This window comes from Arvicanthis niloticus, chromosome 21 (assembly GCF_011762505.2).
Source record: "Arvicanthis niloticus isolate mArvNil1 chromosome 21, mArvNil1.pat.X, whole genome shotgun sequence".
Taxonomy (NCBI): Eukaryota; Metazoa; Chordata; class Mammalia; order Rodentia; family Muridae; genus Arvicanthis; species Arvicanthis niloticus.
In genome coordinates, this window is record NC_047678.1 from 49,034,154 (window position 1) to 49,055,500 (window position 21,347).

The 21,347-nt window shown below is 42.2% G+C and overlaps 1 pseudogene; it reads right to left on the reverse strand.

Moving 5' to 3' along the window:
- Positions 1–607: 607 nt before the first annotated feature.
- On the reverse strand, positions 608–906 carry LOC117693771 (large ribosomal subunit protein eL42-like; annotated as a pseudogene).
- Positions 907–21,347: the final 20,441 nt, after the last annotated feature.

Below are 21,347 nucleotides of genomic sequence, written 5' to 3' on the forward strand. Positions count from 1 at the left end.
CCTAGTATTTTATGCAAAACAGACATTAACATAACCACTAGATGGCAGTGAACTGGCAGAAAAATGTGGATCCTCAGGACGTTGACTGTGGTCAAAAGAATGGAGGTGAGGACTGGAGTCTCCCTGGTGCTCTATACCTGTCCCCTCCTTGGCCTTGAAGGACCATGGAAGCCATTGCCCACCTTCCAGGCCAGGGTTCTACAGGAATGCTGAAGGCCACATGAACAGAAAGCAGCAGGCAAGTCTCAGAGTAAGCCACCTTGTGTTCTGGAATCCGACAAGGCTAACTGTGACACTTGGTTGTATTTCTAATTAGTTATAGGATCTCAGGGAACTTTCTCAGTTTCCCTGCCATCTCTGTCAAAGCATCGAAAGCTCTTCCTTCTTTATAGGGCACGGTGACCAGGGAATGCCTCTCTGAAGAGCCTCTTGTAGGTAGGAGGGGCTTAATAAATGGCTTGTATAGAAGTTTCCCAAGTTTTAAGGATTTTTTTCAAACTTTTTATTTTTAATTTCTGAAAGCTTTAATTTACTTCCTCCACAAAGACCAACTGCAATCAAAGGGAGTGAAAGGTCAAGATTTTACTGTTTTTGTAACAAAATGAGCTTAGAACTGGAACACTTGGCCCTTTCTCCTCTTGTCGACTCCCAGTTCAAAATGTTTGCATCTCTTAATCGCCAGCATCCTCTTAGATCTCAGTCTCAGCACCATCTTCTTTGTAGATTTAGCTTTTTGTGGAAAATAGGCTTAGTCTGCCCATCATAGCCACTCTGTTTCCTGTCATAATGCCACTTTCCCTGGGCATACAAAGAATCCTTGCCCTTCTTGTACTGGGTCACCTTGTGAAGTTGGTGCTTTCCACACTTCTTGCAGAATGTCAGGAGGGTGTTAGGAACGTTCACCATGTTTGCAGGAATGCTATCAGCTCAGAAAGCTTTTTTCAGACTTTTAAATGATAAAATGTGAGTTATTTATTTGTGCTCAAGGACGGGGCATGAGGCACTCTATTCTCAAACACATTCCTATAGACAGCTCATAGTAAAATAAACTAAGTAATATATGCAAAAAAATCTGATCAAGTATTTCCTCCCAATGAGTAAGAATAGCTCTTGATGTTCAAAGTTTTGGGAAGATTATAATTGGGAAGATTATGATGTGACACCGGGGTTTCAACAGACAGTTCTACATGGTCCTCTGCAGTGCTTGTTAGTGTGAACACATAGCTGAGGGGGTGCTGGGAGGAGGTAGCTATTCACTCTGCTTTCCTTTCATGCAATGGCTTTCACTGCCCGATTTTGCTTTCAGAACTCACACCTGGCAAAACAGCTTCACAAAAAAAGCAGGAGAAAGATAAGTGATTTCTGGACTCAAGCACGGGAACTCTCAATAAGAAAAGAGGCGTCTGTTAGAGTAGGCACCAGGCGCTCAGAATGAGAAGATGTTTAAAATTTTCCCTCCTGGTGAACATTATCTTCAAAGCATGAAGGCGCCATGGCATGTCCCCGGAAAGATAATCACCAACGTGACACTGAAGTGCCGTGAGTGGGCGGCTGTCCTGATGATGTCACGTTCAACTTTCTCCTTCTTGGCAACATGCTCCATATCATGTCCCTGTGACTATGCAGCCTCTCCTAGGCCGTCAACCCTTTGGGTCAGAAGCCACCCTTTCTCCTGTTTTATTTTCTTCTTTCATTGTAATCTCCAGGAAGCTTATAGTTGTACAGATATTAGATAAACGTGGGGCTTTTAGCTTTATGTTGGAAAAATTCTGGCATACCAGTTAAGATATTTTCAGAGTTAGACACATCTGGGAGCTACGTGAACTCTTTCAGCAAACACTTCATTATGTATGACTCAGAGAAGGAAATCGAGCCTCAGCATTTGAAGGGACTGGAGGCAAAGCTCAGACAGTGAGTGAGGCTGAGTATAATTGGGAGGTGGGTTTCTCCTGTGCGTTTTGCACACACGAGCTAATAAAAAGCCATCTACACATAGTAGGTCAAGTTAAAAGCAATTCCAGCTGTGTTGTTGTCATCAGAATTCATGGCATAAGAGTTACTTGCCATGGGAAAATGTTAATAGGAAATCAGCCCTATGGGTGAGCAGTTAATGAGAGCCGCTAATGATCAGACAGTGAATGTCAACCAATCAGACGTCAGTCAAGTATTGGAACTACAAACAGTGAACCCAATGACACCCTTGAGCCTGCAGATAAGCCCAGTTCTTCAACAAGACGATCCTGGCTTTGGGCTGAATCTTCTCCTTTAGCTCCTTCTGCCAAGATTCACATCTAAGTCAGTTGGGCTCTCTGCCCAATGCTCTTGGATTTTCTGCCTCTCCACACTTCATGTCACAGTAAAAGTTACTCATCCCCAGGGTCCATCAGGCTGGGCTAACACCCTCTGAAGGCATCTCCACTGTCACAGCACACCTTCTGGAAAAACATTTGGAGAGCTGTATTTTGTGTCTGTTCCTTCAAGAACCCTGATGGGTTTAAGGGAATGGAGACTTCTGAGTTGATTCTACTTACTGGTCATAAAAAGTGGGTAGATATTTCGTGTCACTTGGGAGTAAGCAAGGTCTAGCTGACTATAGGGAAGTCTGTGATAAGCACTTATAGAAAAGTAGCAAGGACTTGACTTTGTCACCTGGCCTACCCCCCACCTGGACTACACCTGTGGAGTCCCACAGATGGGACGGGAAACCAGCCTAAGCTTGCATGTTAGTAACCATGTATATAAGCATCTGGTGCAATTTCCATAGTTTGACCTCCAGCAAGTATGAAGACCTACTGCCATTTCATCTAATATGCCACTGTTGTGCATGGTGCCACTTAATGGGTTTCCAAATGACTGTGTATAAAAGTAAATTATTTTTCTGGTAACTGGTAAATCAATACCACTCCCCCCACTCCCAGAGGCATTATTTGGTCATATGGAAGAATGATTAAGAGAGGGTTGGTTTGCTAAATTTCAGGGATCCAGGGAGGGCTATTTTGAGGTTTTTGTTCTGTAAGCTTCACAGGTTCCTAAGGGTCATTTAACAGGAGGTCTGCAGGCTGAGGAAGGATGGCTGAATCAATGAATTCCTTGTATCTTCAGAAATGAAATAGCTTCCGCTGACTCTAAGAATCCATTTGTGCCAGGGGTTCCTATGTAAGTTCTTTTGTGTTTTCCCCATTAATTTCAAAGGAAACTGTATGAATAAATGTTTTTCAATGTCTGACTGCAAAAATATAACACAAGCTGTCACATCTGTTATCCATGTGAGTGACTAGGTTAATTTTCCAACATGCGTTTGGCCACAGTGGAGATTATGTATCACAGTCAGGCATGTATAACTTGGTAAAAGTCCAGCTTCATAATTTGTCATAATTTTTGGCATATTCAACTCTCCAGTTACTTGGAGAGAATTTTTCTAAACGACTTTTTCGAAAACTCAGCCAACAGACTCACAGCTAACACAAACAAGAGTTCCATTGTCTTTGTTGGGTGAATTCTGTTCGACGTGTGGTCTATCACTTTGAAAACCTCTCTCCTGCAAAGCAAGTGGTAGTGTTTTCCTATGGCAGGGTTATCTTTTAGTTGACTGTTAATAATCATTTCCTTGGGGGTGCTTTGCTTACATGTGTTTGTTATGATATACAGGTTTTTATTATAGTAAATTCTGGGTATGGTGAATAGTAGAGAAAATGAAGCAGTGTATCAGCCCCTGGCTTTGACTTTCACCAGCTCATAAGCAATATTCTTTCTTCTGTATGGCCCCCCTCAGCCCTTTCCCACTCTCTGAATTTCTTTTATGTGATTTAAAATGTCATGGTGACTCTGAATATTAGATAATATCTATGTATTATATGCACATCCATGTCTATTATTTTTTAAAGAAGTAAGGCCTTTACATGTTAAAGGTTGCTTCCATATCAATAAGCATGTGTCTTCCTCCCATGTAATTCTGCACAGTTGTCGGATATGCAGTCTTCCTTGAAGTCACTAAACATGATCAGACACTTAACTGTATTGATATACTTAAGCAGGTGTATTATTATTCTTACTGGTGTCAATACTGTCCTGTATTTAGCCCATGGGAGCTTAACACATATCAATTCTGTTTAGTGAGATCTAATAATTATCCCCCCACACACACACACACACACACAAGATGCGGGAGGAGACGCGAGGGAGCGAGTGGGATTCAAACCCGCTGGGCAGACAGAGAGCGCAGAGGGCCCCGCGCCCTCTGCAGGCGGATGCCTTACGGGCTGCGCCACCGCCAGTTCGCTGGGATCTAATAATTCTTAGTACTCTCTTTTACCCTTGGTTTGAGATGACTAAGTCCTGCTGAGTCGTATAGTGAGGCAGCACTAGAACTAGGAGAATACCACTTGCTGTGTGCTGATTGCTATTACGTCGTCGGGCTTTGTTGCTAGACCTTCCACTATGCAGAATTGGGATGAACATAGTGCTTTGTAAAGGTAAAGCCTGCTAGGGATTTGGGCTGTGACTTCTCCTTTGAGTTCAACAAGGAACAACTATCCTCTTTTCTCCTACACTCAAAACATGGGTGCTGGAGAGAATTCTGTACTTATTGCACATGGCATCAACAACATGTTAATAATAATAAAACTATTACTCCCACCAACACCATGGCTGCTTAACAGCATTTCTTGGTTGCTGTCATTAGCTGTTCCCCTTTCACTTGTGGCCTAGCATCCTAGATCTGGACCTGCCTCAAGTCAAGTCATTCTGTGGAGATCCCTGAATGCCACACCCGCACCCAGATTTGTAGCTAAGCCCATCTGACTAAGTGTATTGATAGATTCTTAGGGCTCATATTTTTGTTTTTATTAAGTTCTGTGAAATATTATATTTTTCTTCCTTAGTTTCAAGGCATAGTTAGAGAAGTTAGCTTTTATCTCTATTTAATAATTTCAATAATTTTTATGTGCACGTTAATCTTTCCATTTGTTTCAAATACAAAAAAACACTAGCATACTTAAATTTTAAAGGAAAGTGTATGTGTGTGTGTGTGTGTGTGTGTGTGTGTGTGTGTGCGTGCGTGCGTGCGTGCGTGTGTGTTGTGTCTTATTTGCTTTCTCTCTTAGGCATATTTAGGGATGCTTGCTTGCATTTTCATTTAAGGGTATCTCTGATTTTTAGCCTTTATTTTCATTTTTTATTTTCATTGTTAGTAAATTCTCAATGAGACCTGCCCCTTGACTCTCCTGGCAGTCATATTAACCATTATTATGGGGTTACTGCATGCTTTTCAGAAATAATGCATTATCCTCTAAAGTCTGTCTGAGTGGCCACCTGTAGGCAGGGCCTTCTTATCATCCTGATGACATGCATGTTTGCTTACAGCAGAGAGGACAGGAGCCACCTGCTGCTTGGTCTCCTTACTGCTGAGGATTAAGGGAAAGCTAGACATTAAGAAGAGAGAAGCTGGTTGGAAAGAAGAGCTATTCAATTCTTTTATCTGACAGTAGAGTCCCTGGCATGTTTTTCTATTTATTGACTGGAAAGAAAAGATGTTATGTTTAGGATTTTGCAGTGCTCTTTTCCTTTTTAAAAACTTACCTACTATCTTAGTCACTGTTCTGGTGCTGTGGAGAGACACCATGACCAAAGCAACTTTTATAAAAGAAAGCATATAATTGGGGTCTTGCTTACCGTTCCAGAGGTTGGTCTATTATCATTATAGTGGCAAACATGGCAGCAGGCATGTCCCCTGGTGACCAAGCACTCAAATATATGAGCCTGTGGGGGGACCATTCACCTTCAAACCACCATACCTCCATAACTTTTGCTTCGATAATTTGCAAACCAGTTATATGTGTGTACACATGCGTGTGTGTGTGTGCATGTTGAAGAGCCTTTATCCAGTTCATGCACATGTACACAAGATGTGTGCACATTGCTAGATGAGTGAGCGTTGCCTGGCTAGACTGAGCACAGAGCATGATGCATTCGGGTTCCAAGTTTTCATTTTCATTTTTTTCTCCCAACATACTATTTTTTTTTATTGATTATTTGGGAATTTCACATAATACTCTCTGGTAAAACTCACTTCCCAGTGCCTCTCACGTCTGTCCTTCATATTTGTGACTCCTCACCCCAACTCCCAAAAAAGAAGAAAAAACAAAGACCAAGTACAATTCGTGTTGCCCACATACTCACTGGAGCATGGTCAAACTCCCCCTTTATTTTTTTAATTAATAAACTGAGCTTCATGGAGTCCAAGATTTTCAATAAATTAAAGATCTGTGCTCTTCAGGGCCAGAGAAACTGTTAGAGAGTAATACTGGAGCTAAGACCATTTGGCTAGTGCATCAGTTTCATGTGTCATTGTCTATGTTTCTGTCTTTATAAGGAAATGTTTGAGGCAGGCTGACATTATTAAAAAAAAAGAGAGAGAGAGAGAGATGTATGTTTAACTAATAGTTTTGAAAACAGAAAGTTCAAGATTGGATGGCATAGTCGGTTGCCCTCTGGCAAGTTCCTAACCAAATATAACATCAAACTGAACAAGAGATCACAGAAAAGGAAGCCAGAGATAGAGGCAAGGGTCAGGCTCCTGTTTTTATAATAAGTTAGTCTTGTACAAACTGAGTCTGGGCTTCTATAGAATTACCTAAATCCTTCCCAAGGGAACGTATCAATGATGTCAGTGATGTCCCACTAGGGCCTGCCTCCTCATGTCACTGCGCCGAGTGAGCAAGAGAACCCTGGAGAGGCGAGCTACATCTGAACCACACCACTTTATTATGTTTTATATATTGAAGTTTTCTTTCATATGCACATTTTTTGAAGAGTAATAAAAATATTACAAAAATCCACAGAGTGTTACAGATATTTCCAAGGTTTTCAACAATTATTGCCATATTTTATCTTGGTGTCTATGACTGAGACTGGTTTCTTATCCTACATGGCAGGTGTGGCTATGGAGTCCCAGTGGGAATATGACACAGTTTTGGGAACTCTCTAAGTTTCTTAATCACAGCTTCTTATCTCCCAGGTCCTACCCTGTAAAGAGGAATTATGTTTGAGATCTCAAAAGGTCTCATCTTTCTTATGTAGATCCATTTTGCTCTGTATTCATTAGTCAGCACAGAATTTATCTGCCTAACTGAAGAGCCCCATGTCTGTGTAGTACTTTTGTGGAGATCCTAAGAGGTCTTTTGAAAAATTGAAGATGGCCATTTCTAGTTCTTATCATTGAAGGGCTCCATTAGGATTCGTGGGCTATTATGGCAAGTGTTAGTATGTGCTAATGGCTACTTCCTGAATCTGATTTTTTAAACATGCTCCTAGACCCTCGTGTGTAAGTGGAACACAACAGTGGGTTTTTGTTTGTCTGTTTTGATGATTATAAACCTGGAATTACGTTTATGCATAGTTACTAAGTATTCTTCTTGTCATTTTACCCTACAATTAAAACTTCGAGTATTCAAGGGAAAATGGTTTTGTTTAGAATTTACTGACTTACTGCTTCAAGGCAGCTAGGAGAAATGCCACTCACAGTAGTTAAGTCCCTGGGGCATCAGTAGTGTTAACCCAGGATTTGATATTTTTTTGTGGATCCTGTTGTAGGAGGGGGTAGGTAAGAAATTAAGCTTCATTTTTTTTTCAAACTAATGCTTATAAGAAATAGTTTGGGTAAAGACTTACTTTTAAAGTATATTTCATGGAAACAAGAAATTATTAAGTTACTGCAACATATATCAGTTTTGAAGGTTGTGGGCTAGCAAATAAATTTCTGAGTGTGTGTGTGTGTGTGTGTGTGTGTGTGTGTCCATGTGTCTGTGTGTAAGTGTATGACATTCACACATGTTCATGCTCAAACATTTGTTGATCATGCTTCAGAAGCAGATGGCTAGCTTGGGACAGGGACTCAGGTACAGCCGTTTCAGGACATATGGAAAACTGGAGGTGAGAGGGACCCAAGGCTGAGCCATAAGCATTGCTGTGTCTTGCTCATGACTCTACGCTGGCATGGTGGTTCCAGCCTTTGATACAGGACCTTCCCTAAGGTTTCCATCAGCTGAAGCCATCCTTTCTGAATGAGTGAAGCTCATTGCAGCGGTGGGGCTACTGCTTTGATCAGAATAGGAGTGCCTGGGCTTTTCCTGTCTATATGAAGGAATGTGAATAACTCAGGGCACTTTTGAGAGATCCCTTGTTCCTCATGACATCCTTCAGAGGTGAGGGGGAGCCACCCCATGAGAAGAATCCCAGTGTAGATGGGCTGGTTTCCTCCTCCCCTTGTCCTCTAGGGAGGCTTCCTGCTGGAGACCTTTGAGTGGGACATCATTCAACTCCATGCTTCTGATAAATTATGCTGCCAGATTTAGGGTGAGCCAGGCTACTCTTCAGAACTGGGTGAAACAGGCTAATTGCAAACAGTCCTGTGTCGTCTGGCAGCTGGTGCTCTTGAGGGCCAGGCCAAAAAGCCTGGCCCTGTCTCCCACACTGTCTGGGGCCAGGATTAGTTTATGCTTGGCTCCTATGGGCCAGGAATGGCTTGCTTCAGCATAACTGAAGGAAAGATTTTGTCGGCTTCTCCCCCCATTTCCCCCTGTTCAACTGCTGTCTCTGTTACTTGCTCTGAATTAAAAGGCCTGGATGGTTTTTACGTTTCCTCTATTTGACTATCTCCTGCTGACAAATGCAGCTTCAGACGAATGCCTTTTGCTGATGCTGCGTGTCTGTGACCAGTGTGCAAGTACGGCCTGAATCCACTTCAACATGTGGCCTCCACAACCTTGCTGCTAGCAGGGTGTTCGATGCTCAGTGCAAAGAGAAAAAGGTCCTCTGACCCCCTTTGCTTGCATCCAATGAACCTCTCTGCAGGATTCAGAACACAGGGGTCTGAACAAAGATGCCTCTGAATGCTGAGCCTGGCCAGAAAGCGCTTTACAGCAGCAGGAGGAGAGTTCCTAGTCCAGCTTCACAGATCCCCAGGGTTCAGGAAGTCTTCAGGTTTCTCTAATTTTGCTTTCAAGTGGAAGTTCTGGGATAACAACAGAGACTTGTGAAGCTAAAGACCAGGATGTGGTACATTGAGTAGACACATGGCACGCATTCTCCTTGGGGCTCAATCATAAGCAAGTCTGTTATAGCCCTGTGGATCTATTTCCAACTATTAATAGCAGCATTTCTCCTTTACTCATGGATAGTCTTTCTATAATTTCAGTTGCCTATGATGAACTGTGGTCTAAAAAAAACCCTAAAAATAAACCATTCATAAGCTTCAGATTGCACATTCTTCTCTGTAGCATTTTGAGACGCGGCCCTGTCCAGGATGTATACCTGTGTGTTTTCCAGTGTGTTCGGGCTGCACATGTTACTCATTTGATACATTCAGCTAGCAGTCTGGCTTCCCTTGTGAGTCTAGGTAACCCCCTACTTTACCTACAACATCTTTAAAGGTGATAACAATAGCAGTTCATCTAGGGAAAAGATGAAGTGGCAATTCCTGGTTTCTTTAGAAACTCGGTTGTGTCATGTGATGTGTTTCTGGGAGCTGTCTTGTGAGAGGATGTTTTGCTGAAGCAGACAGGTGAGAGTGCATATGATGTTTTGCTGGAGCAGATGCTTGAGAGGCGTGTGATGTTTAGAAAGAATATAAATATAAACCCACAGACAGTGAGAGGGCACTCTTGCCTCGCTGTGCCTTGCAAAGCTTTGCTGATGTCACTTCTACGCTGGTCTTCACTGGTCTTCACTGGTCTTTGCTGACCTTCGCTGGTCTTCACTTCATAGAGAGACATGCACCAAAGAATTTCTCATGGCATTCCAACTGATTCTTGCCACTTCTGTTGACTCGTGTGAAGCGGTAGTATGTGACCTCTCCAGCGGGTGTGCATGCACTCCTTGCTACCCAGTCAAATGTTTTGGATTCAAGAATGAATGACACACATGTGGCCTTATTTTTAATATGCCATAAGCAGCTCAATGGCTGGGCACATCTAAACCTCCCCTCCGATATTCCTGAATTATTACTTACTAAACCCTATTTTTCATCCTGGCTGTCACAGGCCCAGGCCTGCAGACCTCATGGGCTACAACACCTGACTCTTAACATCTTCGCAGTATCTCTGTCTGTCTGTCTGTCTGTCCGTCCCTCTCTCTCTCTCTCTCTCTCTCTCTCTCTCTCTCTTTCTCTCTCTCTCTCTCTACTACTCTTCTCAGGCTGGGACCTTTTCCTCTCCTTCCTCCCCCTGCAATAGTGACTCTCCTCCTCCCTCAAGTTCCTTGACTGGGAACCCCAAAGTCCCCACTCTGTCTCAACACCCAGCCATTGGCTGCCAGCAACTTTAATTACCAGTTAGATCCAGCTGGGGGCAGGGATTGTCAGTGCCTCTCACACACAGGTATTTGAGTTCCCGGAGTAATTTGGGAACACAATTAACATAATATAAGCAATAAACCGACTCCACAGCACTCATGCCAATTCTGCAGAGCCTTGCAGTTTCTGCTGGATGGAGCTGCTGCTGCTGCTGATTTGTGTTTGGTGTTCGCTATTGGACTGGACTGCTAATATCCTAACAATGAAGATTGGAATTGCCCCCGAAGAACTACTTCTAAACAGATTCGCAACCCCTTTTTCCTATTAACCTTTCTCTGCTACCTCTGGTCGGTGGGCTGGAAGGGAGGTTGAAGCATTTAAGAACCCTGATTAAAGTAGGTTTTGAAAAATCTAAGCCTAAAAAGAGATGTCGGTTTTTTTTTCTTTCAACATTAAGCTTCTCAATAAGGGAAGAAAATCATGTAATGTTAAGATCATCAGTATACAATATTTAAAGAGGAAGAGACCACATTCACATGACTTTTCTTACAGCATGTTGGAATAATTGATCTACTTTATAGCTACAGTTGTCAATCTTTCCCTGGGTCTATGTTATAAATGAAGCCTTATTATAAGCACATTTATATAAACATAACATCTTGTGTGTAGAGTTTAACTCTGATCACTGTTTTAGGGATCTTAGATTCTATCCCCCAAAGGATAAGGGGGAGACCACCGATCTCATGCACCACACTGCCTAAGTTCTCAAGTCATTCAAAGATGAAGGAGTTGTTCAAACACTCAACGTTTGTGTGAAAAGTCTTATGGACCACTCCTTTTCTCAGCATGCATTTCAGTGTTTTTCTCCCACATGTATCTCCTTCAGGAAGTGTGGGGAGAGCCCAACTGGGAAAGGGTGTCAGGTGATAGTGCATGCCTGCTGGAAAAAGTCTGGCAGGAGCAGAATCTGCATAAGGCTGTTTACTAATGTGAGACTGGCTATCCCAGTAAGAGTTAAGCATCTTGTTTTTCTAAATGCTTTGTCATCTGTGTTAAAACAGAGGAAAATATAACATTTTATCTAACCTTTTCTTCCTGTGAATATAATCACTGCCCTCCACACACACTAGCAACAGTCATTTGTCCCGTTTGTAGCAGCAGCCAGCGATTCTGTGGGAAAACAGCTGACACACTTTTGTGTGTGCCTGGGTGCTGATGTTAAACGTGGATGCGCCCAGGTGTGTGTGTGTGTGTGTGTGTGTATGTGTGTGTGTGTGTGTGTATGTGTGTCTGTGTGTGTGTGTGTGTGTGTGTGTGTGTGTGTGAAGGGAAGAGGGGGAGACAGTTTACAATGATGACATGCTCCATGTGGAAATTGTTGCAGCCGTTTCTAGAGCATAGTTTCTTCATTCATGGTCCCCAGACCCATCTTCATTTCATGTTATTGTTTGACACTAAAGAATTAACTTATTGTTATAATTATTAAAAGTTGTTAATTAGGAAGATCAGCTACCTTTGTTAAACAGCATATCTCAAGTCAGTCATGCGCTTACAATTCTCTCAAGAGTAGAGTTACTTCCTTTTAAGCCCTGGATTGCCTTGAGTTACTAAGTTCATCTGTTCTGAACAAATGAGGGAAAAGGGAAGAGAGAGAGAAGCCTACCCTGAATGTGTGGAACTTTCAGAAGAAAAAGCCATGGCAGGGGAAGCTGCAGCAGAGCTGCTGCCGGCCTCCTGTGATTGCTGAGGATGCAGTGTGGGCAGTTTTCTAATGGAACATTTTCTTGCTATCACAGGGAAACAGCACAGGGCTGGGTGGGCTCTGATTTCTGGAGCTAAAATCTTTATCTCCTATTACCACAAGCAGAAAGCACAAATGGAGTTCCATCTCCTCCAGGCTGGAAATTCAATTGAAAAAAAAAAAAGAATATTTGTGCATAAAAACAAATATGTGGACACATACACACACACACATGTACACATACATGTACATAAACATGTATATACACATTACATACACACATTTACATACATATATACACACACATGCACACACATATACATACATACACACATCACTCACACACATCACACACACACATATGTACACACACACACACACTTGCTACCAAGGCTGAGGAAATCTGAATATCAATAGGTTATATTCATGTCCACTTCCTGGTTTTGATTACATCATAAAATAGTCATAAAATATTAACAATGGGGGGAAATAAGTAAAAATATGCCAAAGACTCCTTTCCTTTCTTATTGCTGCATCTTAACTTGTATTTATCTCAAAGTAAAACTGTTTGTTTATTAAAAAAAAATCATAAAAGTAAAAAGAAAAAAGTACATGCTGAATTGTATGATTTTTTTAAATTTCTAAATTATTGGCATGTTATCACAGCAAATAAAAAAAAATGAAAGAAAACAAGGGTTCTAGTTGCTTCCTTGTTACCATAATAAATCACTGACAGAGCAAAGAGAGGGAAGGAGGACTTCACCTCATTTTTCATTTCCAATAACAGTCTGTTCTTAAGGGAAGCCAGGGCAGGAACCTGTGGTCAGGCACTGATGCAGAGACCACAGAGGAGTGTTGCCACCGGCTCACCTTCACGGCTTGCCCAGCTTGCTTTCTTCTTCAAATCAGATGCCTGGTTCACAGCAGGCTGGTCCATCTCACATCAATCATTCATTTAAAAAATAAATGTACCTCAGGCTTGCCCACAGGCCAATCTAATGGAGGTAAATTCCTTAAGTGAGGGTCCCACATCCCAGGTGACTCTAGGTTGTGACAAGTTGACAAAAATTAACCAGCCACAGGTGTAGCACGCTTTGCTTTGTAAGGTCAGAGGCTGTACTGTATACACTAAACCAGTGACCTAAACTAGAGTGAGCTTCGATATGTTAGCCAGGTTTTTAGTTATTTTGTACAAATCATATTGAAGAGGAACTTTATCTTGATTGGGAGAATCCAGACAACACTAAAGCTTTTATAACTATGCTGGGGAAAAACAATGAGATTAGATAAATCAATTATCCTTTATGGTTATCATAAAGACACTGACATAAAGGTATGTGCATGTTTGTGGCTCAGGGATATAAAAAGGGTGAACTAAGAATAACTGTTAATATTTTCAAAGAAAGTATGGGATAACAGTATTGGATATGAAGTGCATGAAGAGAAGCTCTGCTGTCTGTCTGTCTCTACCATCTGCCTATATGTCAGTCTATCTGTCTACCATCTGCACACTTACCATCTATGTGATATGTGATCCATGGCATTATTCAGAGGATACATTTTGAACTCTTCGAGATAACCAAATTAGTTTCTATATATTCTATCACATTAGACATTAAAAACAATAACACACGGCTTCCATAACTACAGCACACTGTTAGGACCAGAAAACAGACACAGATACAATCCACTAGCCTGGCAAATGACTTGTTTTTAAAAAAAAAAAATCACACAAAACTCTAGTTTGGGAGTTATTGTATGAATAGCTAACCATCATGGTACTTTAAAAGTGTTTACAAGAAACATACCGGAAACTGGAAACAACTCGATCTTGGGTTCCTTCTCTGTTTTTACTTGGTCCTGTTTCTCTTTGGCTCAGTGGCCACGACAGAGCAATGAATCACTTCAGATGCTTTCTGAAGCACATACAGGACATTATAAGGCTGTAAGATAGATAACTTGCAGTAAAATAATTCTGAGCCAGGCTTTGACCACAGGGTAATTAAACTTGTGTAAGTACATTTAACCTGTCAGAGTCCCTGAGATGCAGTGAATTCTTGCCTCGGCACAGCCAAGTTACACAGACAATCTCTACTCAAGGGATGGTGTCATAGTCACTTGTTGCTGTGATAAAACACCAGGACCAAAAGAACTCATCAACAAAGAGTTGGGTTGGAGTTACAGTTCTAGAAGGTTAGCTTCCATGATGGCGAGGTGAAGGAACGGTTGCTGGAACCGCTGAGTGTTCACATGTTGAACCACAAACAGGAAACAGAAAGAGTAGCTCAAAATGACAGGATTCCTTTGAAACCTCAGAGTCCACCCCCAGTGACACACTTCCACCAGCAAGGCCACACCCCTAATCCTTCCCAAACAGCCACCAACTGGGGACCAAGTATTCAGGTGTTCAAGTATGGTGGCATCATAATACAAAACGCATTTTGTCTAACTTCACAAATTCCCATAGGATCATGATCTCAACACTGTTTTAAGTCCAATATTTCTTCTGAGACTCAATAGAATCTCTTAACAGAACCACTGAAAACTAAAACAGCAAATTGTCTACTTCCGACACACAGTGAACATACATGACGGTCCCAAAGGGGATGGGCGGGGGGCGGGGGGGGGAGGAGGGTATAGTGAGAAAATGCTGGACCAAACCAAGATGGAAATGCTGCAGGGCAATCTCCAAAACCTGCAACTCCTACAACCAGTCAAAGGCTTAGCTGGTTCCACCCTTAGCTTTGATACCGTCTCTATCACCTCATTCCACCCCCTGATGCAAAGCTTTACTTGGCAGATATCCCACAGTTGTGGCACCCTCAGAATCTCGGGGTCTCTAACGCAATCCAGGCTTCACCTTCACAGAACCACACAAGCAATCAGTTTTCCTGTGTGATCCTGAAAGAAAAGGGGACTCCCTTTAAAGTGCCTTCCACAGAGAGCAGCACAGACCAGGTGACATGTCCTTTCCATGTAATTCAAATGGAATTTGGGTCAGCTTAGAGAAGGGGCCACAGCCTAGAGGAGGGGCCACAGCCTGGAGGAGGGGCCACAGCCTAGAGGAGGGACCACAGCCTAGAGGAGGGGCCACAGCCTGGAGGAGGGGCCACAGCCTGGGGGAGGGGCCACAGCCCCTAGGAAGTGAGAGAAGTCAAAGGAAAAGGCTGGGTCAGCTGTGGAATCTAGGAGACTGGCCAGTGATGTTGCAGACACTAGAGGCCTGATGAGGCTCAAGCTGAGTGGAGCCTACTGGTGGCTTGGCATCAGCTTAGCATAGGCAGTTTATGCAGCCCGATGAGAACAAAGTCAGACCCGACTTTATGGTAGGGCAACTTCACTGCCTTTGAAAAGGCGCAGGGGAAACTCTCCCTGGGGGGCAGTTCTGGATTTCATTTAAGTAAGATGCCCTCCACCTGTGGCTATTTCGTTTGAAATTCTAGTGTACACAGTAACATTCTCTTAAGTCCACACTCTGCTTGTCGGGAGTACTGACCACCCTTGCCCCACTTTCTAGAATGTTTTTATGGTAGACAGTCCTGGAGAGTGAAACCCACTGACTACGGAGTGTGACCAGTTGCTATGGAGATCTGCATCCTATGGTTTGAGCTTCCTCTGCTTGTTTTCGAGCATGCTGAAGTTTCAGGACCTGCCTCTGCATCGTCCTGTGAGAACTGTGGCACCCACATCAATACTGGTACTCTGGCTACTGCATGGTGAGGAATAAATTATCATCTGTCTCTTATCCAGGGTACTCATGTCTGTCAGCTCATGTGTAGCAGCAGTGGACGAGTGTAGTTTCATTGCTTCTGTGCCGTCAGAATAGAAGCAAGCACGTCAAGGGAAAGTTGATGATAGCTGATGTCTCTAGACAGTGTGGTGGCTCCAAACTGTGTTGAAATCCTCAGAGGAAATGGTTTGCACTAGATGCTTTCATAAAGCCCCAGTAGACCACACTAAAATCAACTTGGAATCACTCGTGGGAGCAGCCCACAGTGCTGAACCAAAAAATAAGTGGTTAGTGTCTGACTTTCCAAGGAACCCAGGGGAAGAAAGTAAGTAGCCAAATTTCCCAGGCAGAACAATTTCAACCACCATGGTAATGAAACATCCTCTGGAGGGTAACCTGCATGATCTGGGCATTATCCAGTCAGTTGCTTCTCTCTGGTTCTGTCTCCTCACCCTGCCTCAGGAGAAAAGTACCCTTCAAGTGACATAAATGTGCTTCTTTTCATTGTTTGCTCTGTGTTTGCTTGCTTGCTTGCTTGCTTATTTGTTGGAGGGGGTGTTTTGTTTTCAATCTGTCTATTAAAAAAAAAAAAAAAAACCAACCTCTGCCACTAAGTTAATCACAGACACTGCATTTCAAGGGAACAAAATACTCCTGACTGCTAGAATCACAGATAAAAGCCAATTAAGATCTTTAAGGTAACTTCCTTTAGTCTTGCTCTGGTCTTTTGACACAGAGTAAACGGGGATGGATTTGGAGCAGATCAGTGAACATCTTGTGCTCACTGTACAAACCACTCTCCTGCCTACCTACTTATGAAGACCATGGACTGCTCACTTGAGCAGCTCTTACTTTCATGAGTGAGATACTCATTTCTTAGCTGATGAAAGGTTTGGAGCTGAGGGTGTCCATCAAGGTCCCTCTCCTGAACTGTTTCAGACACAGTGACCAGGGGCATGGCCCTATTTCTGGGTCAGTGTTGAGAGGCCAGGGTGAAAGGAGTGGACTGGTAGGGACAGGACAAGACAGAAGAAATACTGTTCCTCTGCCCTTCAAGTTAAGACAGACCTGAACCAGGCTTCAGAGCTTCTAAGGAACAGACTCTCAAGTATTACACCTTAAGTTCAGTTCCTTCCTCTTGGGCAGCTTCCAGCCCAAGGGTCCACAATATGTTTCCAACACATCATCTCAGTACACAGGCTTAGAGAATGTTTCCTGAGAAACTAAGCTACGGCAGATCTCGCTTATAAACCATGGAATAAAACAAAAGTTCACTCAGAAAATGTGCTTCCAATGCCTACTGCGCTTTTAAACGCAAATGTTTTTGTTATCTGTAGGTTTAACAGCTCATTCAAAAATATCTGTAAGCTCAACAGACTTATATAGCTGCTCCAGACACTGATGATTACGTTACAGACAGTCTGTTAATGTTCTCCAGCTTTAGTTTTGAGGACAAAGCAGAAAGGAATAAAGAGAATGAAAGGGCAGCTAATATTTTGATCTGTGACCTCCAAGGTCATCTGGGATGAGAGACAATTCTTACAAAGCTCCACAGTAAATCAACCACAAACCTGTATATCCTCTTCAAAGGGACCCCAAAGGCCAAAATCAGATAAGACAGTCATGACGCACAGTTTATAAATTAGGAGTTATCTAACTTCAAGATGCTTACTAACACTAGGCCCACCTCAGTCTATGCCTTCCCAAAATCTTAATGACCACAAAACTTCCATCCACGACATTTCATTCTCCTCTCAGAACTAAGTCGTCTGCTTTGGAGTAAATAGAATTTGAAGCTTCCTCTGTTATTACTGGAAAAAAAATCTTTATGCTGCTGAATTTGATTTAGGTCTTCCTTTACTCCTCTTAGGAGCCTGAGGCCCCAGAGAATATGCCCTTCTGATCACCTTCCCCTGAGGGCATCACCAGGCAGCTGATGAACGAGAACTGATCATCTCCGAATCCATTTCTTATCTGTATTCTATCCTGCTTCTTGGGACTACCAGGAAAATAAACAATAAAACAGAGCTCTCTGCCCTGTCTTAGGTAGGGTCACCATTGCTATGATAAAATGCCATGACCAAAATAACTTAGGGAGAGAAAGTATTTATTTGACTTACATTTCCACATCACTGTTCACCACTGAGGGAAGTCAGGACAGGAACTGCAGCAGGGCAGGAACCTGGAGACAGGGGTTGATGCAGAGGCCACAGAGGGATGCTGCATATTGGCTTGCTCCTCATGGATTGCTCAGCTTACTTTCTTATAGAACTAGGACCATCAACCCAGTGATGGCCCTCCTACAATGGACAGGGTCCTCTCCCACCAATCACTAATTTAGAAAATGCTCTACAGGTTTGTCTACAGCCCAATCTTATGTCGGCATTTTCTTAAATGGGATTCCCTGCTCTCAGATGACTTCAGCTGTATCACATTGATATAAAACCACCTGGTACATGCTCCTTGACAGGTCAAGTCATAACAGTCTCTTGTTTTCCTGCTTTCTTTCCTAATGAGTAGAACATTTTCTTCTTCATGCCAGTTCCACTGCTCTGTCAAATTTTCTAATCACTACTTAAATGGGTGTGGCTATGATAGCCTCTTATCCCGCTAGGATTTTTTATGTTGTTTGAATTTTCAGTGTCCGCTTGCTTCAATGGCTTGGCTGGTCATGTTTATTTCTTCCAGAATTTAACTTTTCGGAGTTGGTGAATTCTATGCAAGTGTGTGGGGTGTGTGTGTGTGTGTGTGTGTGTGTGTGTGTGTGTGTGTGCATGCATGATCATGTGGGCACACATAGTAGATTCAAATGTGCATGCACATGTGTACATGTATGTGTGGAGGTCAGGGGTCAACCTTAGGTGACTTATCTCAAGAGATACACACATTGTTTTTGCCCTTTTTATTTCTTCTATTTATTTGTTTGCTTATTTGTTTTTTTGGCAGGGCCTCTCATTGATCTTGAGCTTGCCAGTTAAGTTATACTGGCTGCCAGCAAACATTAGGAACTACCTGTATCTACTTCCCTGGCCCTGAAATCACAAGATCAGGTCATCCAGCTTTAATTTGTGTTCTTGGGATCTAACTCAAGTCCTTGTTTATACTAAGCCATCTCCCTGCTCTGGTCTTAGTGAATTCTTGTGCAAACAGAATCACCACTGACTTGTGCACAGTAGTATGCTCGTGGAACTACTTTTTCAAAGACATACTAATAAGTAAAAACAAAAGCAACAGAAAAATCATTAGCTTATCTTAAATGTCCTGATGGAAATTTTACTGTGACTGAATCTCAGTTTTCCCTTGATATATAAATATGGTGATTGTTTTGTTGGTTATGCAGATGAACAATGAACTGTTTAATGTGTCCAAGAAAACTATACTGATCTTCTGTTTTATAAAGAGGAGCAGAGAGGTCATAAGCTACGTTGGCATGGAAACAGTTGTACATTGCACAACCTGTAAAGAATAGGTGTGAAGGAGACATGGTGGTAATGAATATAGTTGGTAGATTCACTTCCCTGTCTTCAACTGTAGTCTGAAAACAGAGAACAGACAATTCTAGAAACGACACTTTATTTTTCTAATCCAGCACATCCTTCTGAAGTATAATGAGATGTCTCATCATCTAGCTCTGTCCCAGCCAAGTTAACACATGTCCTTGTCATTGTAGCAACCTACACATGCTGCCTGCTCCTTAGCTTCTTTGTACTAGTCTGGATGGCCCAATCAGGTGATGAGGCATCACAGTGTTGAGCTCAAGTAACTCTGACAGTAGCATTAAAGTGGAAGAAGAACATGATGGTTAATGGTGAACTTGACTAGATTATAGAACGCCTAGAACATTAATGATAGATGCACACGTGGGTGTTTTGAGTGTGTTTCCAGAGACACTTAATGGAAGACATGGCTTGAATGTGAATGAAACCATCCAATAGGTTAGGAGCCTGGGCTGAATAACTAAAGAAAAAGAAAAAAGGCAGCTAAGCATTAACCCTTCCCTTTCTCTGCTTTCTGGTTGGGGCTGTGGACCAAGCCACTCCCACCACCATACTTTCCCCACCAGGAAGGACTGTGTGCCTCTAAACTGTGAGCCAAAATAAGCCCTTCCTTACTTAAGTAGCATTTGTCAGATGACAGCCATGATGAAGGTGACAAATTCAAGAGGCGATGCTGATAACTCAGATGAGCCAAAGTAAAGGCATGATAAGCCAAATGTAAGGAGAAAGGCAAACATTCTTGGCTTGATAAGGAAAGAAATATAATCATGAAGCCAGGCTGCTGTAAACAATACTAAGACCCAGAAAGCAAACTTGGTAGAAGTTGAGAGAGCTCAGCAGTGATCCTCTGGGAGTCCTGAGACACCTCTTGCAGATAAGGCAGAAAGGGCACTGTATACTCCAGTGACTCCCAGATTGAGGGCAATAAAAAAAATGAGAACCAGGGGAGGATGGTGAGTAGATATGCAGTACAGGTTGATGCTATACCATAGATATCAAGAAACTGAAGCCATCTTTTCTAATGATGCTACCAGCTTTCTGATAGCCACTCATGTGAGTCTAAAATCCATCAGTCTCCTGACTGCCATGATCATGTCAGATGCTTGTTGTTTCTAATTTCAACACATGGTGGCAAAATAGAATAGCTCTCTATGCTTGATATAGAGCGTTTGGTGATGAAATCATGTGTATTTAATCATGCTTAGGAGATTACATTTTTATACTACATTGAAGGAAGAAAATATTCTTGGTTATAAAAAATTAAAAGAAACACTACAGGGATTATTTTAAAGCCTTAGCCATATTGTTGTATCTGCAAAATTCATATTTTTCAAGAATGTCTGCCTTAACTTTAAAAGTTTCACTCCAGTCGAGTGAACTTTGAAATTTTCTACAGCTTCATCGTAAGTCTTATTAAACTAAATTCATTCTAGACAGCCAGACAGACAGGCTTTGCCTCTATCTACATGAAGATATGAAGGTGGGCTGAAACCTTGAGATCTTTTGTTATTCTGATTACTCTATCATTCAGACTTTTTAGTACATGATTTTGCCTGTGAGTTAAATGCTGATCTCAAGATAAATGTTCTACCTTTCACCACCCAAATTCCAAATGCTTTAACTTTGCTTCCTGTTTTGCCAGGTGAACCAGTGGAACCGGTTGCTGTTAATCAGACTCTTACACAAGGTCTAACATCCAATTGCCCCTTGTGATCAAAAGCAAACCAGATGTTTCAGGGTCTACTGAACATTTAGCCTGGCTACAGTGTGTCCTCACACAAAGGACAAATCCTTAGGTTGGAAGAGAAGTCTCAGAGACAATGAGTACTGATAGCACAAGCACAAAGACGTGTTTGTTTAAAAACTGCAGTTTCTCGTTGTTGTGTGCAGCAAACAGAATCGAATTGTCTTTTAAACAATTGATGCATTGCTTCACATTCCTGCTATCTTACTAATCTCCTCATCGAGTCTCAAAGCAATGAGTCTGAGAGTGGTGAAATAAATTTATCTTGAGACCAGCATTTAACTCACAGACAAAGTCAAGTGTTCAAACTCTCTCTCTCTCTCTCTCTCTCTCTCTCTCTCTCTCTC